We start from the raw sequence: 21,161 nt of genomic DNA, 5'->3' as shown, positions 1-21,161 counted from the left end.
GAGGGGAAAAGACAATCAAGTGAGAATGTGCGCGACTGAAGAGGAATACATTCCTATCTTAGAGAAAGCACACGGCGGACAAGCTGGTGGACATTTCTCAACTGACAAAACGGCCAAAGCAATTCTTATTGCAGGCATATGGTGGCCTACACTATTCATGGACGCTGAAGAGTTTGTGAAACGATGTGACGATTGCCAGAAAACAAAAATTTCTAGAGCATGAGATGATATGCCCTTAAGGCCAATGATGGGGGCAAGAGCCTTTGCGAAATGGGGAATAGATTTTGTAGGAACGATAGCGCCTCCGGGATATAAAACGCACGCTCAATACATTATTGTGGCAACAGATTATCTAACAAAATGGGTGGAAACTAAAGCAACAACCAAAAATGATGCAAAAACGACAGCACAGTTTTTGTATGAGAATATTTTCACCAGATATGGCTTACCAATTGAGCTAGTGAGCGATAGAGGAACTCACTTCATCAATGAGGTGATAGAATTCCTATTGGATGAATTCATGGTAATTCACAGGAAGTCAGCCCACAAGCAAATGGCCAAGCCGAAAGTACGAATAAGATTTTGGTGACAATTCTCACCAAAATGGTTGGCGAATCATTCTTATGGGCATATAGAGTAGCTTACAAAACGTCAATCGTAACGACTCCGTTCAACATGGTTTATGGAATTCAAGTGATTTTGCCGCTTGAATTCCTTATCCCCACGCTTCGAGTCGCTAAACAATTAGAATGGACGGGCCATGAATTATCCAGACAAGTAGATGTCCTGGAAAAACTGGATGAAACTAGATTGAAAGCCGTTGCATCAATCTACGCGCAAAAATGAAACATGAAATCATTCTTTGATCAACATGTTATCAGCAAGGAATCTGCTACTCGGGATTACGTCTTAATGTATACCCTGAAACAACATTCCCGGAAACTCAAAAAGCGAGGCAATGGACCCTAATGTGATTCATGACATATCATCTAGCGGTGCCATTAAACTTGCGACATTAGAGGGAGAGGAAATGCCTAATTGGATTAGTGGTTGCAGACTAAAGAAATACAACCTACCACTAACCTCAGAGATGCTTGCCAAAATACACGCTGCAAAGAAGCGCAAGAACAAAGCAAAGGAAACAAAAGCTCAAGCGCAGGAGGAGCCCAAAGTCAGGATTTTAAAACAAAAACAAACCTTACGACAACAAAGACTTCCTCAACCAGCAGATACGGCTCAAATTCCTTTTTCTATAATTCAAACTAATCAGAAGTGGAAAACAGGAATCGATGTTCGCATCAATGTCAGACTCCCGCATAGCAGATATCAACGAGCATTGATTGACACAGGAGCAAGAGTCAATGCGGTCAACTTCTACACTTATAGGATGCTTACAGATGAACCCCTCGTGCAATCGACACGTGATCTACAAGCAGCAAACGGTGCAACAATGCCAACATTGGGGATAGTAAACTTACCAATCAATCTTGATGGCAATAGTTGTCCTCATCAATTTTTCGTAATGAAAGACGGAGAAATCAAAGAATCAATATGCTTGGGAGTTCCATGGATGAGAACGTACAATGCAGTTCACTGAATGGTCAGAACATGCGTTAAGGTACACACACAACTCTAACGTGTACATGACTCCATTCACCAAAACGGATCACTCGTGGCCGAGTATCCCCATCGACAAAAAGCAACCGGCTAATCAGCCAAAAACACCAAAAAAGGTTATTCGGAAAGTATGGATAAAGAAAAGATTGTTGACCAACAAACCGAGCAAGATATGGCTACCTAAGGACAAACTCCAAACGGCAGCAACATCATCTCAAAGACCTTCAGAAGTTACTCCAAAGTGGAATGGCAACCAAAACTGGAGAAAAATAAAAATTCGACGACAGAGCTCGAAAGGAAACCCAAAGCTCAAAACAAGAAGCCTGAACCACCATGGCAATGGAAACCTGTGAAAACCAAAGGAAAATCTGTCAAGATGCAACAAACCGCATACAAATGGGTTCCAAAAATAGTTGCCATCACAACACCCATAATCAAGGAAAGAGCAATTCGATTGCAAGCTCTTATGTTCCATAAACAGCTACCCTCGCCATCAAAAGCCACCGAAAACTACATTCATTCACCGCATCTTGCACAGCACCTTGTTACCCAACGCATTGTCTCAAACATCAGAATAGGGCCACATTACACGGCCATGCATAGACACAGATTCCAAAACCCATGCACATGCACCCAACCTTCGTCCGGGACGACTCAGACAACGAAGGGGGGAGTAATTGGTGAATGTAGCAACATTCATGGTCATTAAGGGATCCAACGTGTATATATGTACATAATGTGTGTTTTTTCATTATTCAAAGTTCAATTTCGAACATATTCGATCAAAACCTGGCAATTCTAGCGTTTTTGTATCATCCGACGAGTATAATAATGAGCTGTAATGACAAAATCCGGAGCAGTAGGATGCTTCTAGAGAAAATATATGCTTAGGGGTGAGTATAATAATTTTGGCTAATTTTTGCCAGTTAATAAGTATTTTCAATTTATTTTGTTTGATTTTCGTTAATAAAACATCAAAATTAAAAAATCTCGCTCACAAGTGTCGGAATCAAGTTCTGGAAGCAAACGCCGAAGTATCATGATAAGGTTATCAAGCATGGAAGATATGAAGCTAATCTGAAGATGTCGAATTTCAGCCTTAATGATCATGACTACATTTCGCCAAAATCGCATCAAATGGTTATACGACGCCGGAATGACAAGCGGTTCAACCCATAGGTGGTATGCAGATTATATCAGGATCAAGGGTGAGGAAAATCAGCCGTGTGTCACGAAAATCTCAGGAAGATATAGGCCAGGTAGGCCAAATTCTAGCTCATTGTTCAGTTTCACATTTTGAGAGAGAAGAAGAGAGCTTTTTCACCTAGAGCGAGCTGCCACGTTTCTACCTCGTACGGACGGTCCGAGCCAGCATTTCACACCAGATTTCACAGGTATGTTCCTTATCAAGTAAAGATCAAGTCTATCACGCATGCAAGCGCGAATCATTGCGCAAACGGGCGAAGGGATCAAATCAAAGTCGGATCGGGTCAAAGAGGTCAAGGGCCCTTAGAGGCATCCAAACAAAACTTTTTCGGGCACAGAACACATCAATGTGCTCCCCACAAGGTCATGAACAAAGCCATATGGTCAAATCACAATTTGGTGGTGGTACAGCGATCGCGATCAGTGTACCTCACTGACAAAAATTGGGACAGAACATGCAAAACACCTCCCCTCAGCCTCGCCTACAATCTGCTGGTGTCAAAATCAATTTTGGCCTCTATGGTACGATCACGATCGGTGCCCCCAGATGCAGGTTTTGCAACTTTTGATTTGGCCCAGGCTTGGAACTCAGTTAAAAGTACACTCTCTTGAATTTTCAAAGAAAATACACAAATTTTGCTCATGGAATGGGCCTAATTTGTCAAACACAACCAAAAAGGGAAAACTTGACCTACAACTACCAAAATCCGGTTAAAAATAATGATGGATGGTTTGAAAGGTACACTTGCCCGACTATGAGTTAGAACAGTTGTAGAAAACCTCGAATGGATCTCAGAATCTCCTACAAGTACAGATATAGTCATTTCAGTCTCGAATGATCACACAAAGATAGAATAGGAGCCGAGCCAATGCCAAAGACCAAAAGGTCACTTAGGGATGCTCAAGCATCACATGTATATCCAAGGAATGCCTGAAAAATGCACAAATCTGGAAAACCTCCTAAAACAGGGTATAAAGTGCCTGATAAGGTCAAAATCAGACAATGGAGTAGGCTGATGGTAGCAGAACCTCATGGAAGCAGTGGGAGCTCTAAAACTAACTTCAACTAACTCCAGGATCCAACCAAATTTCATGAGGAAAACTCAATATGGTTAGACTTAAAATAATATGGTCAAACAGTGAAAAATTGCTCTAATTTGTTCATTTTAAGTCCAAACATGGAAATAAATCATCAGTGTGCTAGGCAGGCATAGGGGTTCATGACCATCTAGTTTTCACCAAAAAAAGTCCCAGAACACCAATCACAATCGGTGTACCTCAACTTCAGATTTTGACCAAAACCTATCAGATCCCTTGTATACATCTTGTTCAAGTCACCAACCAAGTTTCAAGCCATTTGGACATCAAAAACTCATAAAAAGTCAGAGTCTAGTCCAAAACTCCCTTGTAACCCAGAATTGGGACCTGTAAACTCAAAAGTGGTTCAAATGAAACACAGAGTGGACCAAAATGACCCTCCAACTATCAGCAACCCACTCATGTGATCAAATCTAATTTTGGCCTCTGTACAACGATCGCGATCGGTGTACCTCAGCTCCAGAATTGTCTCAGATTTTAATCAGCCATAGCTCTAGTCTTCCTAGTCCCACTGGTGAAATATGGACAAGAATGGATGAAAGTCTAAATGTTTTTTGAACTTTTGAACTGTTTTTTACTAAAAGTCTAAATGCGATTGATTGCGAAGGGAAAATCCTGACAGCTTGTGATTCTCCTGACACAGAATGCCTCTCCAAAAGAAAGAAAGGCAATGGACAGCAGCACCATATGAAGTGGAGGAGCTCGCTACAAATGAAAAGGCTCACATCTCGGATGAAATACGTGCTCAAATCCCTGCCCACATATTTATCTTGAAGTTTAAGGATGCTGACGGTGACTTGGTAAAGACAACTATCATGCCACGAGAGATATGGAACCTACACCGAAGGCCGGAGGTAATAGAGGCAGTGCGAGCTGTGCACTTGGAGCAATTTTTCAGATTACAGCCATGGGGAACAGATTACATGAGGGCCCACGAGCTCATGAGCTCGATACAATATGATGGGCAGGCAATGCTCACGGACAAGGATGGATTGAAGGTGAAAGTAAAGATCACGAAAGAAATCATCAACGAAGCCTTGCATTTCCTCCCAGGGCAACACGATTTGCTGGCGAAGACAAAGTCACTGGATAATGAGAAGGCATTTGTTAAAGCAAAGGGAAACAAATACAAATAGAGTGACATGATATACGGAGAGCTGGAATTGCCAATGAGATTGATCTCTCAGCATTTCAGAGTACAAAAGCCTCCTCGCTACACTGAGCCAATCCTACACATTGCCGTTGTCATGGCTCTAGCGACGGCCGAAAATAGAACCATTCGCTGCTACTACGGTTCTTACATTTTGGACAACTTGATTGAAGCAAATTTGAAAAGCTCGGCAAAAAACAAAAGCTACATGAACGTAGGGCCGATGCTAACCAGAATAGCATACCAGGCTTTGGGAATGATTGAAGATTTTCCAACTGCCAGTTCTCAAACTACCCTGATACAGATAGAAAAATTGGTTGCTCATTCCGTAAGGACGACCCCTGGCGCGACATCATCGCACTCAGCAAAAGCCACCAACAAAATCTCGAGCGATGAAGAAAAAACGGAGACAGATGATGAAGGAAAATCTCAAGAGTCGAAAGACAAAGGGCCATCAGAGTTTGAAGAAAGCGAGGAGGAAGACTCCACAAAGCCTCTCGAGAGAGAAAGAGGGGAGAGAAGTGCAGTACCGCAGTCGGACCTGCAAAAAGCATATGCGGAAGCTCAACAAAGAGTCGAGGAAAGAAGAACCAAGTTAAGGGCTGACAGACAGGCTAGAGCGGCTGCAACACAACAGGCACAAAAAAGAAGATTTGAAAGGGAAAGGCAAGAAAGAATAGATAATGCAACTCGCATACGCGCGGAGAAGCAAAGGTTAGAAACAGAGAAAAAGGTTGTGGAAGTAGACATCTCTTCACAGTCCACTGAAGGAACGAAAGAGAAAGACGCGGCTGATGAAACAAACCAGGGAGAGCAACTAAAGAACATCCAAAGAGAGAGGAATCTGGAAGCGCGACGGGCGGCGGATCTCACTCGCCAAAGAATCATCAGGATTTTAAAGAAAAGAAAAGTGGAAGCATCTGCTTTGCAACAAGGGAAAGAGACTTCAAAAAAGAGGCATGACGAGAAGAATCAAGCCCACCTCCTCCCTCGCCCAAATCACCTCCTCCCTCGCCAAAATCTCCTCCTCCTCCCCCTTCTCCATCGAACAAAAAACAGCCAACTCCTCCCCCTTCAACCTCGCAAAAGGAGTTTATACCTCCTACAGAAGCAATCGGGTACCACGAAGCCTGCCAGGCAGTGGTTGGTTTTGATTACAAGAAAACTCTAAGGGAATTAGAACGAAAATTCCAGTGTCAACACGTGGTGCTGAGTGAAAAGGAAAGGCAGGTACAGGAGGCCCAACAAAAGCAAGCATCTGGGCAAGAGTAGTTAGAAAGCCTGAAGGTGCAACTAGAACGCACAACGGAGGAAAGAGACCTTGAGCGGCAGCAGGCTCAGTCTCTGATCAAAGAATTGGTGGATGTCAGGACAGACTTGACCACCAAAGAAAAGGAGTGCCAAGAGTTGTCGGCAAGAGTACAGAAAGTAACGGAGCATCTTGCTTATGAGAGCGCAAGATTTCAGAGACTTAGTAGTTCATACAATACTGTGAAAGGCACTCTGACAACTTTGATGGCGAATCAGGAACCTGCTCGGGCATTGGTCTCCACATCTGATGATGCCACAGCAGTGAACACTATAGCGGCACTAAAAGCGGAGCTAGAGCAAGAAAAGCTTCAAAGACAGCTGCTCGTATCAAGAATGGTGGCCCAGACGGCGGCAAATGAGCTAAAGGTAAAAGAACTGGAGCAACAATTAGCCCAAACAAGTGCCGAATTACAGACTCAGAAGCAGATCGGTGACAAGCTGCTAAAGGAAAAAAAAGATCTGTTTTTTCAACAACAAATCAAAGTAGACAAAGCCCAGAGTGAACCACAACTACTGCCCAGACAACAAGTGCCAGATTTGCCTGGAACATCACACCAAGGGCAACAGGAGCATGGATTTGAAGGGCCAGATCTGGATATTAGAGATGAGCTCAATGAGAGCATTCAGGACATGCCAGTGGGGCCAGCAAAGGAGTACATGCTCTATGAAAATAAGATAATGGAGTCGGTAACCCTGGCATACTTACAACCAGAAGAGCAGGTAGAAGGATTTGGCCATGAGTACCTCCCGTTTCCTCTGCTATGCCATGAAGCAATTTTGTGGAAAGAAAAGATGCGGCCAGCCTTTCCACAAAACAAAGATAGGGGTTACAAAGGCATTGCACTAACATCGGAAGAAGCTCAGATGCTTGTCGATGACCACCCCAAGTGGAGGCAGAAGTGGTTGGACAAACGGCCACAGGATCTAACAAATTACCACAACGCTCCTCAACATATACAAATAGATCCCACTTTCTGCCCAGTCCCTAGAAGATGCACATGGAAAGACTTCACCACATGGAAAGGGTCAAGGCCACAAAAACTGAATTACCTGGTCTTGACAGTGCAGCAACCCCCTACGGTAGCCTACATGGTCAACACACTGAATTCGATAGTCACATTGCTGCGGGATGTCCCCGACTTGGCGTGCCAAATGCTAGTAAAGATAGCCCGGATGATTTTCACCTGCATCTAGGTGTTTAAAGACATTGAAGGTGACGATCATCCGTGGAATCTATTCTTGGAAGGACATAGAGACATCTGCTGGAATCTACAGGATTCACCGCCACGACACATATTGATGGCCATGTACTCCAGGCTAATGTACCTGCACTCACACTACTTGCAGACATTCAAAGAGGCCTTCACAGGATTCTTCGAAATTGACTCAAGGATGTTCCATCCTATGGCGAAGGACCTCAAGGCAAGGTACGTAGCATACCAACACACGTTATGTGAAAATCCATTCAGACAGCATCAAGAAGCCCTGGAAGCCGTCCTGCAAACAAGAAGTTTTTCAGCGACACTTGCTTCGTTGGAGCCACATCAATGGCCAAAGCACTGAACATGCACGAGGGTGTGCAAGGATAAGGAAGGGGGGAGTGTTTGGCAGACGAAGCAACAAGCGGCCATTTCCAGAGAAGGATCATATTTTTCTGAGAAGCCATTGTAAAATTATTTTGTAAGGAAGCATCTCTAAGCCGAGAATTTGTCAAAGGATGTATGATTATTCTTATGGGAGCAATTGTATATTAGAGAGCCGGTTAGAAGTTTAGGAGATTATGGCCGGACAAGCCATTTGTAAAGACCTAATCTATAAAGGTCATTTTTTGTAAGTTTGGAGATAATCTTTTTGATGGAAAACTGAGAAGACAACGTACATTTGAGAGCTCCTTCTTGTTCAAATTTGTAATCTTTGCCATTGCTGCTACGGTAATCCAAATTCAGATTTGTTTATTGCATCGTGTTCCTCTCATCTTGCTCTTCCATTCAAGTGTAATCATTCAAGATTCGGTGTAGGTTTTCAACTACGAGTTTGAGGCCTAAAATTGCTGTTTTGAGTGTCTATATGCGTGTTTAATGTTGTTTTGACCCTAGGAGGGGCTTTAGGGACCCTAAAACCACCCATTAGGATCGCATGTTCGCTGTTTTTGCTGACTTTGGGACGAACGATCGCGATCATTGTACCTCTCCAGAATGCTGTCACAATGATAGGATATGTTCCTAATAATCCCGTGTAGCTTCCCTTCAAGTTTCGTGCGATTCCGATATGATTTGCATGGTAAACGGGCGTGATGATTGTAGAGCTGTGTAGGAGGACATAAGCAGATTACTTGGCGGTAATGCGTTTTCTTTTCTTGCAGAGTTAATAGTTGCATCTCTTCAAGTTCACTTCATTAGGAATGACACCCTAGTGAGTTTCCATGCCTCATCCGAGTCGCTTCCCTTGTATTGATAAATATGTTGATGCTTGAGAGCTATGTTATGGACGTCCGTCGCGGCGACCCGCAAACACTGACTCTACCAAATAAATAATACGACATCTATCGTAGGTGACAGGAATGTGTGTCAGGGTTAACATGTCCCCCTTTCTGATGTAGATTCTATCCTTGGAATCTATTGAGTTGAAGCTCATTCATTGAGGTGGAAGAGCATTTGAGATGGATGTCCTTAGCCTTGTTCAGTCTCACTGCAAAATCAAACAACATTGGAACAGTAATTGCATTCTCATATACAATTAAAAAGCATATGCAGTTATAGGCAGACAAATTGATTGGTAACAGAATTTTAAACCATTTGCCAGTAATAAACATTAAATTGTAATATAACCCAACGCATAAATAGTTGTAAAGGTAAAAAACTAAACAAGTCTGGGGTCGCTAATTTAACGGTCGAAAGACACTAGTCGACAAACAATATTTTCAAATAGAAACATAGCAGTGGATTTTGTTGTGTTGTCGGGAAGAGCCTTACTTTCTACCCATTTGGTCACATAACAAGTGGCCATCAATATATACCTATTCTTCCTTGGAGTAATTTTCTTGAAGGGACCCATAAAATCTAAACCCCATTTCATAAAAACACCCGGTGGGAGCATCATGACAACAGTGGAGAGAAGTGCTGATGCAAAAACACGTGATTGCATAACACATGAAAGGCCAAGAAAGATTATTTTCACAAAAGATATAGGGGTAGCAGATGGGAGTGAGAATCCAAAGAGAAGACAAAGTTTTGTGTTTTGGAACAAAAGATCAATGAAGCTATGTGGACAATTAGAAGAACCCCTCTCAATAGTCATGTAATATGCAATGGAACCCCAGTGGTGGAAAAAGATGTGGAAAAAATATAGTGGCATGTAGTAAAGGGGCTCCTACACCATCCTTTGAGGGGTATAGAAAACATCCAAATGGGCTACTCCGAGAGTGGTTTTGGTTCTGTCCCAAACATGTTATTCATTGCTATGTGGTGGATCATAATATAGAACCAAAGCTAGCTCCTCCTGCAACAATTTGGCTAGTTAATCTAGGAACAAATCTCGCTGATGAAGAAGTTGAGGTACTGCTTGAAGAAGGATTTCAAGGGGAGACAATTGGAAAAGATCAAGAGAGTGCAACAACAATGCAAACTCCTCCTAGGGGTGGAGGTGATTCCTCTTCCGCTTCAACAAAAGCAGGTAAGCACTGGTTCAATACTAAGAAATAGCATAAGAGTCAAATTTTGGAATTCCCTCTTAGAAGAGGCAGCTGAGAAAATTAGTCTCGTTCTTTGTTTAAAGGTTAAGGTGATTGAAGAGAAATGCATTGTAGCAAAGCACATGAATTCTTCAAGGTTAAGCATCACGCAGTAGGCAAACATGTGGGGGTGTATGAGGTGCACATCAAGGATGGGCCTTGCTGCACATGCCCTGATTTCATCGACATGGAGGCCAAGAATAATTCTTAGTTGGCTTACAAGCACTTGTACTTCATTTTCGTGATTGTTCTTGGATTGAGCCAAAATGAAAACATGTTCATACATCAACCCATGCTAAGCAAAGTAGATGTCTATAATGCTCTTAGCCGTGAACGAACATATCCAAACTTAGAGTAAAGGCTCCATAATTGTACAATTTTGTGCCACATTTTCCACCATGTATTGTAGTTGGCAAAGTTGATATTGATTGGGTTGGAATTGGAACTTTGGCAAAGATTTTTTTGATTATCTTGGTTGCCTCTCTTTTTGTTAGCATTAATCTTGATGTAAATTGATTTAGGTGTATACTTCTCCTTGTGTGTGTGTGTGTGTGTGTGTGTGTGTGTGTGTGTGTGTGTGTGTGTGTGTGTGTGTGTGTGTGTGTGTGTGTGTGTGTGAGAGAGAGAGAGAGAGAGAGAGAGAGAGATTGTGAGATAGGGTATGAGGTTGTTGAGGTGTCACATTAGTAAGAAATTAATGAATATTAAATCTAGCCTGCTTGAAAAAATCAGAGAGAGAGAGAGAGAGAGAGAGAGAAAGAGAGAGAGAGAAACCGAGGCTGATAGAGGATCAAGAGAGAGAAGAAATGAGCAAAAGCAATGGTCACCACGATGTAGGATCGAGGTGTGTTTGCCAAGGGGAAAAATGAGAGAGAGAGAGAGAGAGAGAGAGAGAGAGAGAGAGAGAGAGAGAGAGAGAGAGAGAAACCGAGGCCAATAGAGGATCAAGAGAGAGAAAAAATGAGCAAAAGCGATGGTGGCGAAGATGTAGGATCAAGGTGTGTTTGCGAAGGGGAAAAATCAAAGAGAGAGAGAGAGAGAGAGAGAGAGAGAGAGAGAGAGAGAGAGAGAAAGCGAGAGAATAAAGTTGAGGCATGTTTGCATACTATAGAGGCTTCATAGCTAAATTCTCCCAAATAGCAGGACCACTACATAATTTGACCAAGAAAAATGTTAAGTACATATGGATTGCTGAAGAGCAAAGTGCTTTTGAGAAGCTTAAAGAAAATCTTACCTCTCAACCTGTACTTACACTACCAGATCTCTCAAAACCATTTGAGGTCCAATGCGATGCTTGTGGAGATTGCCTTGAGGCTTGGAGCAGTTTTGCTTTAAGAAGGGCATGCCATAGCATATGAGAGTCGAAGACTCAATTCTGACGAGCAAGTATTGGGCATCTACAAAAAGAAGCTACTAGTTGTCCTACATGTCCTCGATACATGGAAGCAGTATCTATTGAGGACTCCATTCATCTTCCAAACGGATCACCAAAGTCTTAAGTACTTCATGACGCAAACCAAGCTTTCCGACAAACAAATGAGGTAGCCAATTTTTCTTTTGCAACTCAATTTTCATATTGTTCATATTGCAGGTAAGCATAATCAAGTGGCTGATGCACTATCACGACAACTTAGGGTAAATTTGGTGTCTATAGCAACTCACAATGATCTATCTTCCACGATAGATGAGTATGCTATTGACCCTGATTTTAAAGACATAATGTCAGCCCTTGTGTTAGGGAAGAAAGAGGAACCATTCACCTAGCAGGATGGTTACCTTCTCCACGGAAACAAACTATGTGTTACTCACTCTCTTCGTGGGAGAAAGTGATGTATGAATCCCATGCTCCTCCCTATGCGGGGCATAGAGGGATTCAACCTACTTTTTGCTAATTTTTGAGGAGTAGAGACATATTTTTATTGGCCCACCATGAAAGTTGACATTCAAGAGTATGTTTTAAAATGTGTGCTATGTCAAAAGACCAAGTATGATAGAGGGAAGCAACCGGGATTACTCCAACCATTACCAATCCCTAATTCACCATGGGAGAGTATATCCATGGATTTTATCTTTGGATTACCCAAGTCTATCCATGGGAATATGGACAATAGTCAATAGGTTTAGCAAGCAAGCACACTTTATTCCTATCAAAAAAATATTAAGGCACACCAAATGGCAACCCTCTTCATACCTCAGATTTTCAAACACCATGGATTAACAACATCCATCGTGTCAGATAGAGATCCTAAAATGACCAGTAATTTTTGCAAAGGTCTCTTTGAAAATCTAGGTGCAAGGTTGAATTTTTCTTCGGCCTATCACCCACAAACGGATGGCCAAAGTTAGATAGCTAACCTTACGATTCTCAATCTAGTAAAGACTTATGTTACAGAAGTAGATCAACGCTCGCAATGGGAAAAGTGTCTAGCAATTGTAGAGCATGCGTACAATAACACTCTCCATACTACTATGGGGAAGGCACCTTTCGAAATCATTGAAGGAAGACCGAAAAGTCCATTGCTACTTAAGGAACATGGGAAGATCTTCGCTGTTTTGCAGATGAGTATAGCCAAGACCTACAAGAATCTTTCCATAAGATTAAGGAGGCTATATCCATCTCGCAACAAAGGGAAAAGGCTATCTCACTGACAAGTAGAGAAGGGCCTTATCTTTCAAAGAAAAGGATTGGGTCCTACTCAAATTTCCCAAGGCTCGATTGAGGTAAACTACGGGTAAAAATCCTACGGGTAAAAAGTATTATGCTTAATTAGAAAAAAGATACTATGGTCCTTTTCAAATTCTAAAACCAGTCAATGAGATGGCCTATCAACTCAAGTTGCCCAACCATTGGCTCATTCACAATGATTTCCATGTGAGCCTACTTAAGCCTTACAAAGGAGAGCCACCATCAAACCCAATTATTGACGACCCCCTAGAGATCGAAGATCAAGAAGAGGTGCTACAACCCAAAGCTATCCTTCAACATGAGGACAAGGTACTATGGCATGGTAAGATTAATCGACGATATCTTATTAAATTTAAAAAATTATCCTTTTAAAGATGCTAGATGGATGCAAGGAACACAGCTTAAGGATAGTATGAACCTTGTCAATGCTTACGATGCTACACTAGAGTAAGAAAATGTAAATGTTTCTTTTAAATGATCAATTTTTTTGTCTTATAAGACTAGGTATTTTTTTAAATTGTGCACAAAATTTAAGTAGTATGCATGCTTAGAATCATGTTTGTGATGACGAAGTCTCTCAAACACCAAGTAAAATTTATCACTCTTCTTTGGGAGAATGAAATGGACTCAAGAGCAGACATGCTTACGACAGCTAAGTCTCCCAAGTACCAGATGGATTAGTCATCCATTCTGGAAAGATGTCGTAGGGTAAAAAGGGATCCTCTACCCGCTAAGAAACATAGACTAGTGACTAAGGCTTTATCTCCTCTACCTCATAGTCGAGAACGACTATGATTTCAAGAGAGAAGCAATGTCATAAAATCTAATATGTAACTAACCCAAATGATTTTCTCATCCTAAACTGATCATTTAATGTGGGACAATCAATGGGAACAAGAGTTAGAATATAGACACGTGCTTATGGATCTTTCTCAACAGGGGACCAAAGTCAATGGGTCCAAATGAGAGATGGTGTGTCAAAGAGAAATGCTAGCTAATGGAGCTTGAAAGACCTTAGGGTTATCTTCATTAAAGACCTCCAAAGGTTAGTGTTAAAAGTCCTTAGACCTAGGACCTTAGGCAAGCTAGGGCTTGAGGTGGGAACCCGGCCCAAGCTTGAGGTGCTTGTCATGCTTGTTGGCTAAGGTGCTTGAGGTGCTTGTCGTGCTTTCTAACTAATGTACTTGAGGTGCTTGTCATGCTTGATGATTAAGGTGCTTGAGGGGCTTCATGACTAAGGTTCTCAAGGGGTGAGGTGTTCCAAAGTCAACATAATCCCTACAGGAAGGGGGACAAGCCCTAAAGCTAGGGGCATGAGAGAGAACACACACACTCACTCAAGGCAAGCCCAAGACCTAAGAGGAAACAAGGACACATGTCAAGCACCTACACATGTTGCCCTCATGTAGTGCCTAAATACTATCGGTTGACCTCTAAAGGGGTCAAATGAGATTTTAGTTTCTTTAACTAATTGTTTCAAGCCCTCTCTCTCAAAGGGGTATGAAGGAAACTTATCCTAATGCTACCCTCATTGCTTGATATGCACAAAGCATGTGATTGGCCAGGCTTGATGAGGTCCAGTCACCATCAAGGAAGAGCTAGAGGAGGGTCGACCCAAGAAAGGAGGGGGTGTGCTTGCCCATATACCCTCTCTCATTCACTCTCTCTCTCTCTCTCTCTCTCTCTCTCTCTCTCACACACACACACACACACACACACACACACACACACACACTCATTCTCATAGTGTGTTGTGCAAGAACACCATCTCCTTTTCCAAGCTTGAGAATTTGAGAGCCTACACCAACAACTCTTGGCTACGGAATGCAAAGCCAACCAAGGGCCATGCTTGCCATCTACTATGCTATTATGCTATGCTAAGCAACAAGAGTAATATCAAGTGAGGAGTCTATTTATTTCTCGTATGTTACTTCTTCTTCCTCTTCCCCATCCTCATTCCTAGCTAGCTCTCTCCACCTTCGAAGGTGTTTGAGGTCTTCGGACTAAGACCGAGGTCATGTTAATGCTTTGGTAAGATAGTTAAGGGCATAATCTTGGTGCATGAAGCTCTCCATCCTCATTGCACCAATGAGGTCTCAAGGAACACAAATCTTGTATTGTACCAAGTCTCTCTACATGGGAGAATCTATAATACAAAAGCCTTTTGGAGGGGGGATCGGCTCCAAGTAAATCCGGTCCTCAACTGCTGTCAATTTATCTAATCTTTTCTCTGTCTCTTTTACAAATATTGTTCATGCCAAGCTAATTAGGTGTAATGTTAATTTTTCTACTTTTAATCAAATACTCTTCTTATGCTCCTTAAAGAACCCTCTTAAAGGAAATTTTCACTATGGTTATTTAAATTCCGCAAATATCCATGTCATACTCATATTCCAATACATAAGTACATGGGGTTTTTCTTGGAAATTACTTTGTTTTGGTGATTGGTATTGCAGAAAGCATTCGATGCAATGTATCGGCCAGAAACACAAAATTTGCCAGTCAAGCAGAGTGGAAAGTACCACATGCATGAAGATGATTACAAAGCAAGCTATGATTTGCCTATGAAAGAGACCAAGAACTTTTTTGTGTGCAAGGAACTAGCGATAGCCGTCATAGCTAATCCTGAGAATGACACATATTTTTTTTGAAAATGCATCTTATTTGTGGGTTGGGGAGAGAAGGGTTGCAAAATGACCCCTTCAGAGTCTCCAAAAATGCACGGGCACACATTAGTCATGCAGAGTAAGTACTATCTGCTTTTGAAAGCACCGTTTGTTCTCCTTAATTTATTAAAACTATCAAATGGTGAATTGTTAAAAAATGGTAAATGGAAGCAAGCCATACGTGCCACACACAGCACACCGGAGAAGCTGCATTTCACATGTATTGTCTGATCCTTGGTATACAGGTATTGAACTATACAATTTTATTAGGATGTAATATTAAAATTGTGTGTTTTGAATCATGGAGTTATTATTCCTCTTGTTATTTGTAGATGGTGGTTGGGCACCCTTAAGATAGGTCTTTGCAGTCCATACCCCGAGCATCCCAGAGACGCATGGGTGGATTCTGAGAGAGAGGAGAGCGGTCTCTATCTCGACGATTGAATATAGAAGCTCCACGGTAAGGAAACGTAGAGAGACTTCCCACGGTTTTTGGACTATGTGGATGGCGAGTTTCTCGAAGACGAAGCTGAAGCATACAACGATAAGTAATTTTTTTCTTGTTCAACTAATGTGTTTGGTTTTCTATAGTGTCCTCAGTTTTTTTTTGGACTTGCAACATTGCACAAGAAGGTTAAGGAAAAGGGCAAAAGAGGAAGTGTCACCATCAATCAGTCTCCCACCGACGCCATTTTCCCTATCAAGACCAAGGAATGTCAAAGCCCAAAACTGCAGTGGACATACCTAAACAAGTCAAGAAGAGAGAATGACCAGTCATTCGTAATTTTTTGAAGTTCTTCGAGGAGTTTTAGAGTGAAAGGAGCGAGCACCAAGGTGGCGGGTCAGAATATAAGCAGGGTGACTCCGAACGTCACTTGGAGTCACGGAGATCTAGTCCTTCCTAGGCTTCGAGATCCCGGGGTCCCGAGCGAACCATATCCATTTCTATTGGGCAAAGCGAGGGTAGCCACCTAGTTTCGATTCGGCCACTCAAACCACTTGCCTCCTTTCCACTAGGTAAGAAACACAACCACAAATCAATGTTTTTTTAAAAAAACAAAATGGTGGTACTTAACATTTGATTAAATTTTGCGTTTCACACAGTTTCAACTCACTCTGACGCGGAAATGGTAGAAATTAAAAGTGTTGGAGTAGTCCCAATACATCTCGTAGTACTTGCTGATCTATACCATCTATAGAAGGCTCTCATGGATCCAAAAAACTCTTCTAAGTGAGTTTATGACACTTTGGCATCTAATTTCAATTTTGAACTTGATAAGAACTTAATCAATCTTCTTTTGCATGGTATTTTGTAATGCAGGAGCCTTCGAGTGATCCAACGTTTGATTGGGTCTCTCTCATACTCCGAAAAAATGGAGCATGATCAGCGACTTGGAGGGGTACGACTTGTGTGGAAAGACCTTCCCACACATTGCAAACTTGATTCCGGCATTGGTGGCATATCCTTATGAAATATATTCTCTACCGAGCTTATTGACAGGTGTATTCACCTTAGATGCAGAGTTTTTACTATCGGATGATGCGGTAGTCATGGCATGCCGAGTAGACTACTTAGCACCCATCACCGAGGAGGCCTGCTTGTGAAATTTTTGTCATCTTCGCACCATTTCTCTCTGGATGGTGTCATGTACATATGCTGTGATAGATGACTTCACGGATCCAGTAATTTCTCAACCATTTCTCCATGAATTTCATGGTTGGTAGATATTGGTGTGTTTTAGTAGAGTAAGTTATTTGCTCAATAAGTCAAGGAGAGAACTTCTATGCTCAGTTTTTTCTCAGGGGGTGCACTATGTAATCATGTTAATGTATAACGTGTTGATATACCATACCCTGGAACCATCATAAAGTGTTTAAGAACAGTAACGACGCAGTATTACCAGCAACCCCAACCCCAGTGTAGGGGTCAAAGCCGTCCCAAAACACTATCACCATATATACTCACCAACCAAATGAACGACAACCAGGTTCTGTTATACTGAGTGAAATCCTCATAAAGAGCCACACCATCAAAAACTTGCTAGATGAACAATAATATAGTGATAATGCCATTTAAAAAGGTAGGTCAGCAAAGAAATGAGCAGAGTCGCAAACCTAAGTAACTTGTGTTGCGAGCTCCATACTTTGGTGTAAAAAGACACACAATCCTACTTTATGCAAGCATAACAACAAACAAAGCTAAGTGAGGGGCTGAGATGCGTCCTCACCTCTTTATATAGAGGAGGGAGGCGGGCCGCCAATCCCTTGTAATGAGCAGAGCGCCATAAGACGAGAGACCCCCTTCTGAGACAGCGAGGCCGTCTATGCTGTAGTAGGAAGAAATTACCCTAGCGCCTTCACGGCCGGTTTTACCATAAGGTAGTAAACCACCCTCCAAAAAAAACGTATTACCTGTGTTTCAGACGGGCCAATTCCCATGGTGTAGACCCAATATAGCAAAGCTTAGGAATTATGTGTCAAATATGCTAGGGGCTCTTAAGTAATACTGTGTGTGTGTGTGTGTGTGTGTGTGTGTGTGTGTGTGTGTGTGTGTGTGTGTGTGTGTGTGTGAGAGAGAGAGAGAGAGAGAGAGAGAGAGAGAGAGAGAGAAAGAGAGAGAGAGAGAAGAAGATGATGATAAAGAAGAAGAAGCAGATTGATCAAACGTTGTAGGAAACTATCCCAAGAGACCTTGGAGATATATTCAACGAGGAGAGTTGAACTCAAGACAGGTTATTCAAGATGGAAATGGCATAACCCATCTACAAGCTTGGGTGGTAGAAAGATTGAACCATTTTCCCCTTTTTTTAAACACACATACAACCACCGGCAAAGCACACACACACCTGAGAGAGAGAGAGAGAGAGAGAGAGAGACAGAGAGAGAGAGAGAATCTTTTTTAATCTGTTCGTCGAATTTCAAAAAAGTGCTCGTCGAAGAATGCTTGCCAAAAATTATGTCCTTTCTTGCAAAATAATACTCTCTATCTCATTTATTGCTCAATGAATATATTTAAATGTCCCATAGTGTATCATTAAGGCTATGGTCACGCGAGGCTTAGTTTTCCGTAACCTAGGCCGGCAGAATTTGACGCTGCGCAGCTTTTTGCAGTAGGCCACCGGTTTAGTAAGCTTACTATTCCATTTTCAGCATAGTTGAAAAACTATGCCGGTAGCTGGCCGGTGTGCCCTTTGTTTCTCTCTCCTCGCTGCGCCTCAACCTCTCTCTCACTACTTGCGCTTCCCCGTCAACGCAGCAGTTGTAGTACCTGCCATCGTCAGGCCTGTGGAGGCTTACAAATAACTAAGCCTCGCGTGACCATAGCCTAAATCATCCCTTCTTCAACAAGAAAGGAGAAGTTGTGCTTTGATACCAATGCTACCTTCATAGGTTTATATACAATTTTCATTAACAATTGCAATTAGTGAATTATGATGACACCAAAAAATTATGTGAAGATCCTTATTTGTTTTTCTACATTAGTGAACATAAGGTTAGCGTGCCCAGAAGCAATCTAGGCAACCAAAAGGCCATTGCCAGGTCATTTTTAGGGGAACGACATCCAAGTAGCCATAATCTTGTCCCTCTCTATAGTGAGAGTCCCTGACCACTAGTAGGCTATTGAGATATGAAGCGAAATTATTTTCTTGCAATTTGTGTGTGTGTGTGTGTGTGTGTGTGTGTGTGTGTGTGTGTGTGTGTGTGTGTGAGAGAGAGAGAGAGAGAGAGAGAGAGAGAGATTTCATTATCATTCTTGAAGATCAAATATGACCTATGCAATCAAAAGAAACATTGATCAAAAGCTGAGTGTTTTGGGACATAAAGTGCATAGTCTATGAGACTCCCCAGCGGTGTCCCAATGCCCTGTCTCGCATAGTAGGGATTGAGAGCTGAGCCAGATGGAGGCGATAGTGTGGATCGCACTCAAAGGGTTCGTCTTGAGCATGCGGGTTCTTCATTCAGAGAAGAAGATGGTTTGCAATTAGGGGCTCCGGATTTCTCCCAAGCTGTGATACATCGGCGCTATTTGCTGCGTTTTTGCGTCTCAAATGTGCATTTTGTGTGTGTGTGTGTGTGTGTGTGTGTGAGAGAGAGAGAGAGAGAGAGAGAGAGATTTCATTATCGTTCTTGAATTAGGTTACATATGACCTATGCAACCAAAAGAAACATTGACCAAAAGCTGAGTGTTTTGGGACATAAAGTGCATAGTCTATGAGACTCCCCACTGATGTCCCAATGCCCTGACTTGCATAGTAGGGATTGAGAGCTGAGTGAGATGGAGGCAATAGTGTGGATCACACTCAAGGGGTTCGTCTTGAGCATGCGGTTCCCTCATTCAGAGATGAAGATGGTTTGTAATTAGGGGCTCCGGATTTCTCCCAAGCCATGTACATCGGCGCTATTTGCTACATTTTTGCGTCTCAAATCTACATTTTGTGTGTGTGTGTGTGTGTGTGTGTGTGTGAGAGAGAGAGAGAGAGAGAGAGAGAGAGATTTCATTATCGTTCTTGAAGGTCAAATATGACCTATGCAACCAAAAGAAACATGATCAAAATTTTAGTGTTTTGGGACATAAAAGTGCATAGTCTATGAGACTCCCCACCGGTGTCCCAATGGCGTGTCTCTCATAGTATGAATTGAGAGCTGAGCCAGATGGAGGCGATAGTGTGGATCGCACTCAAGGGGTTCGTCTTGAGCATGTTCCTTCATTCAGAGAAGAAGATGGTTTGTAATTAGGGGCTCCGGATTTCTCTCAAGCCATGATACATCTGTGCTATTTGCTACGCTCTTTGCTGCGCTTTTGCGTCTCAAATCTACATTTTGTGTGTGTGAGTGTGTGTGTGTGTGTGTGTGTGTGTGTGTGTGAGAGAGAGAGAGAGAGAGAGAGAGAGAGAGAGATTTCATTATCGTTCTTGAAGGTCAAATATGACCTATGCAACCAAAAGAAACATTGATCAAAAGCTTAGTGTTTTGGGACATAAAGTGCATAGTCTATGAGGCTCCCCACCGGTGTCCCAATGCCCTGTCCCGCATAGTAGGGATTAAGAGCTGAGCCAGATGGAGGCGATAGTGTGGATCGCACTCAAAGGGTTCGTCTTGCACATGCGGTTCCTTCATTCAGAGAAGAAGATGGTTTGTAATTAGGGGCTCCGGATTTCTCCCAAGCCGTGGTACATCAGCGCTATTTGCTGCGTTTTTGCGTGTCAAATCTGCATTTTGTAGATAGAAGTCAACCCTTGAATCCTCTCGCATGTCACATGCACATCTAACCCTATGTGCATGTGGACAAGCTCACTCCTACTTCCAGGGTTTAGGGTAGCCTAAGAAGTGTTTTGGCACTCTTGTGAGCCTATACCCAGGACGTGCATGTCCAGGCACTTAGATTAGTTGTGTACCCTCTGATTACACATGAACACATCCAATGTCCGTTGCATGATGCTTGTGTGTTGACTTGGAGAAAGTTCGTAAGCAAATGCTTTTGGACATTTGGAAACCCTTTCCAAGTAGATTTAAAGATGCTACCACCCCATGAAGGAGCCTTGGTATCACCAAGGTGTACTTTTTGAGAGCCCAACATTTAATCTCTCACTACAAATGTTCTCAAATGCATTGTAGGCTCTCTTCCCGGCTTCCAAGAAAAATGTGATCAAGGTTTTTGTAGTAAGGTGATGTGTCCACTCTCTTATATGCTCACAA

The sequence above is a fragment of the Adiantum capillus-veneris genome, chromosome 14 (genome assembly GCF_014529385.1).
Source record: "Adiantum capillus-veneris isolate H3 chromosome 14, ASM1452938v2, whole genome shotgun sequence".
Lineage (NCBI taxonomy): Eukaryota > Viridiplantae > Streptophyta > Polypodiopsida > Polypodiales > Pteridaceae > Adiantum > Adiantum capillus-veneris.
This window is presented reverse-complemented; position numbering follows the sequence as displayed.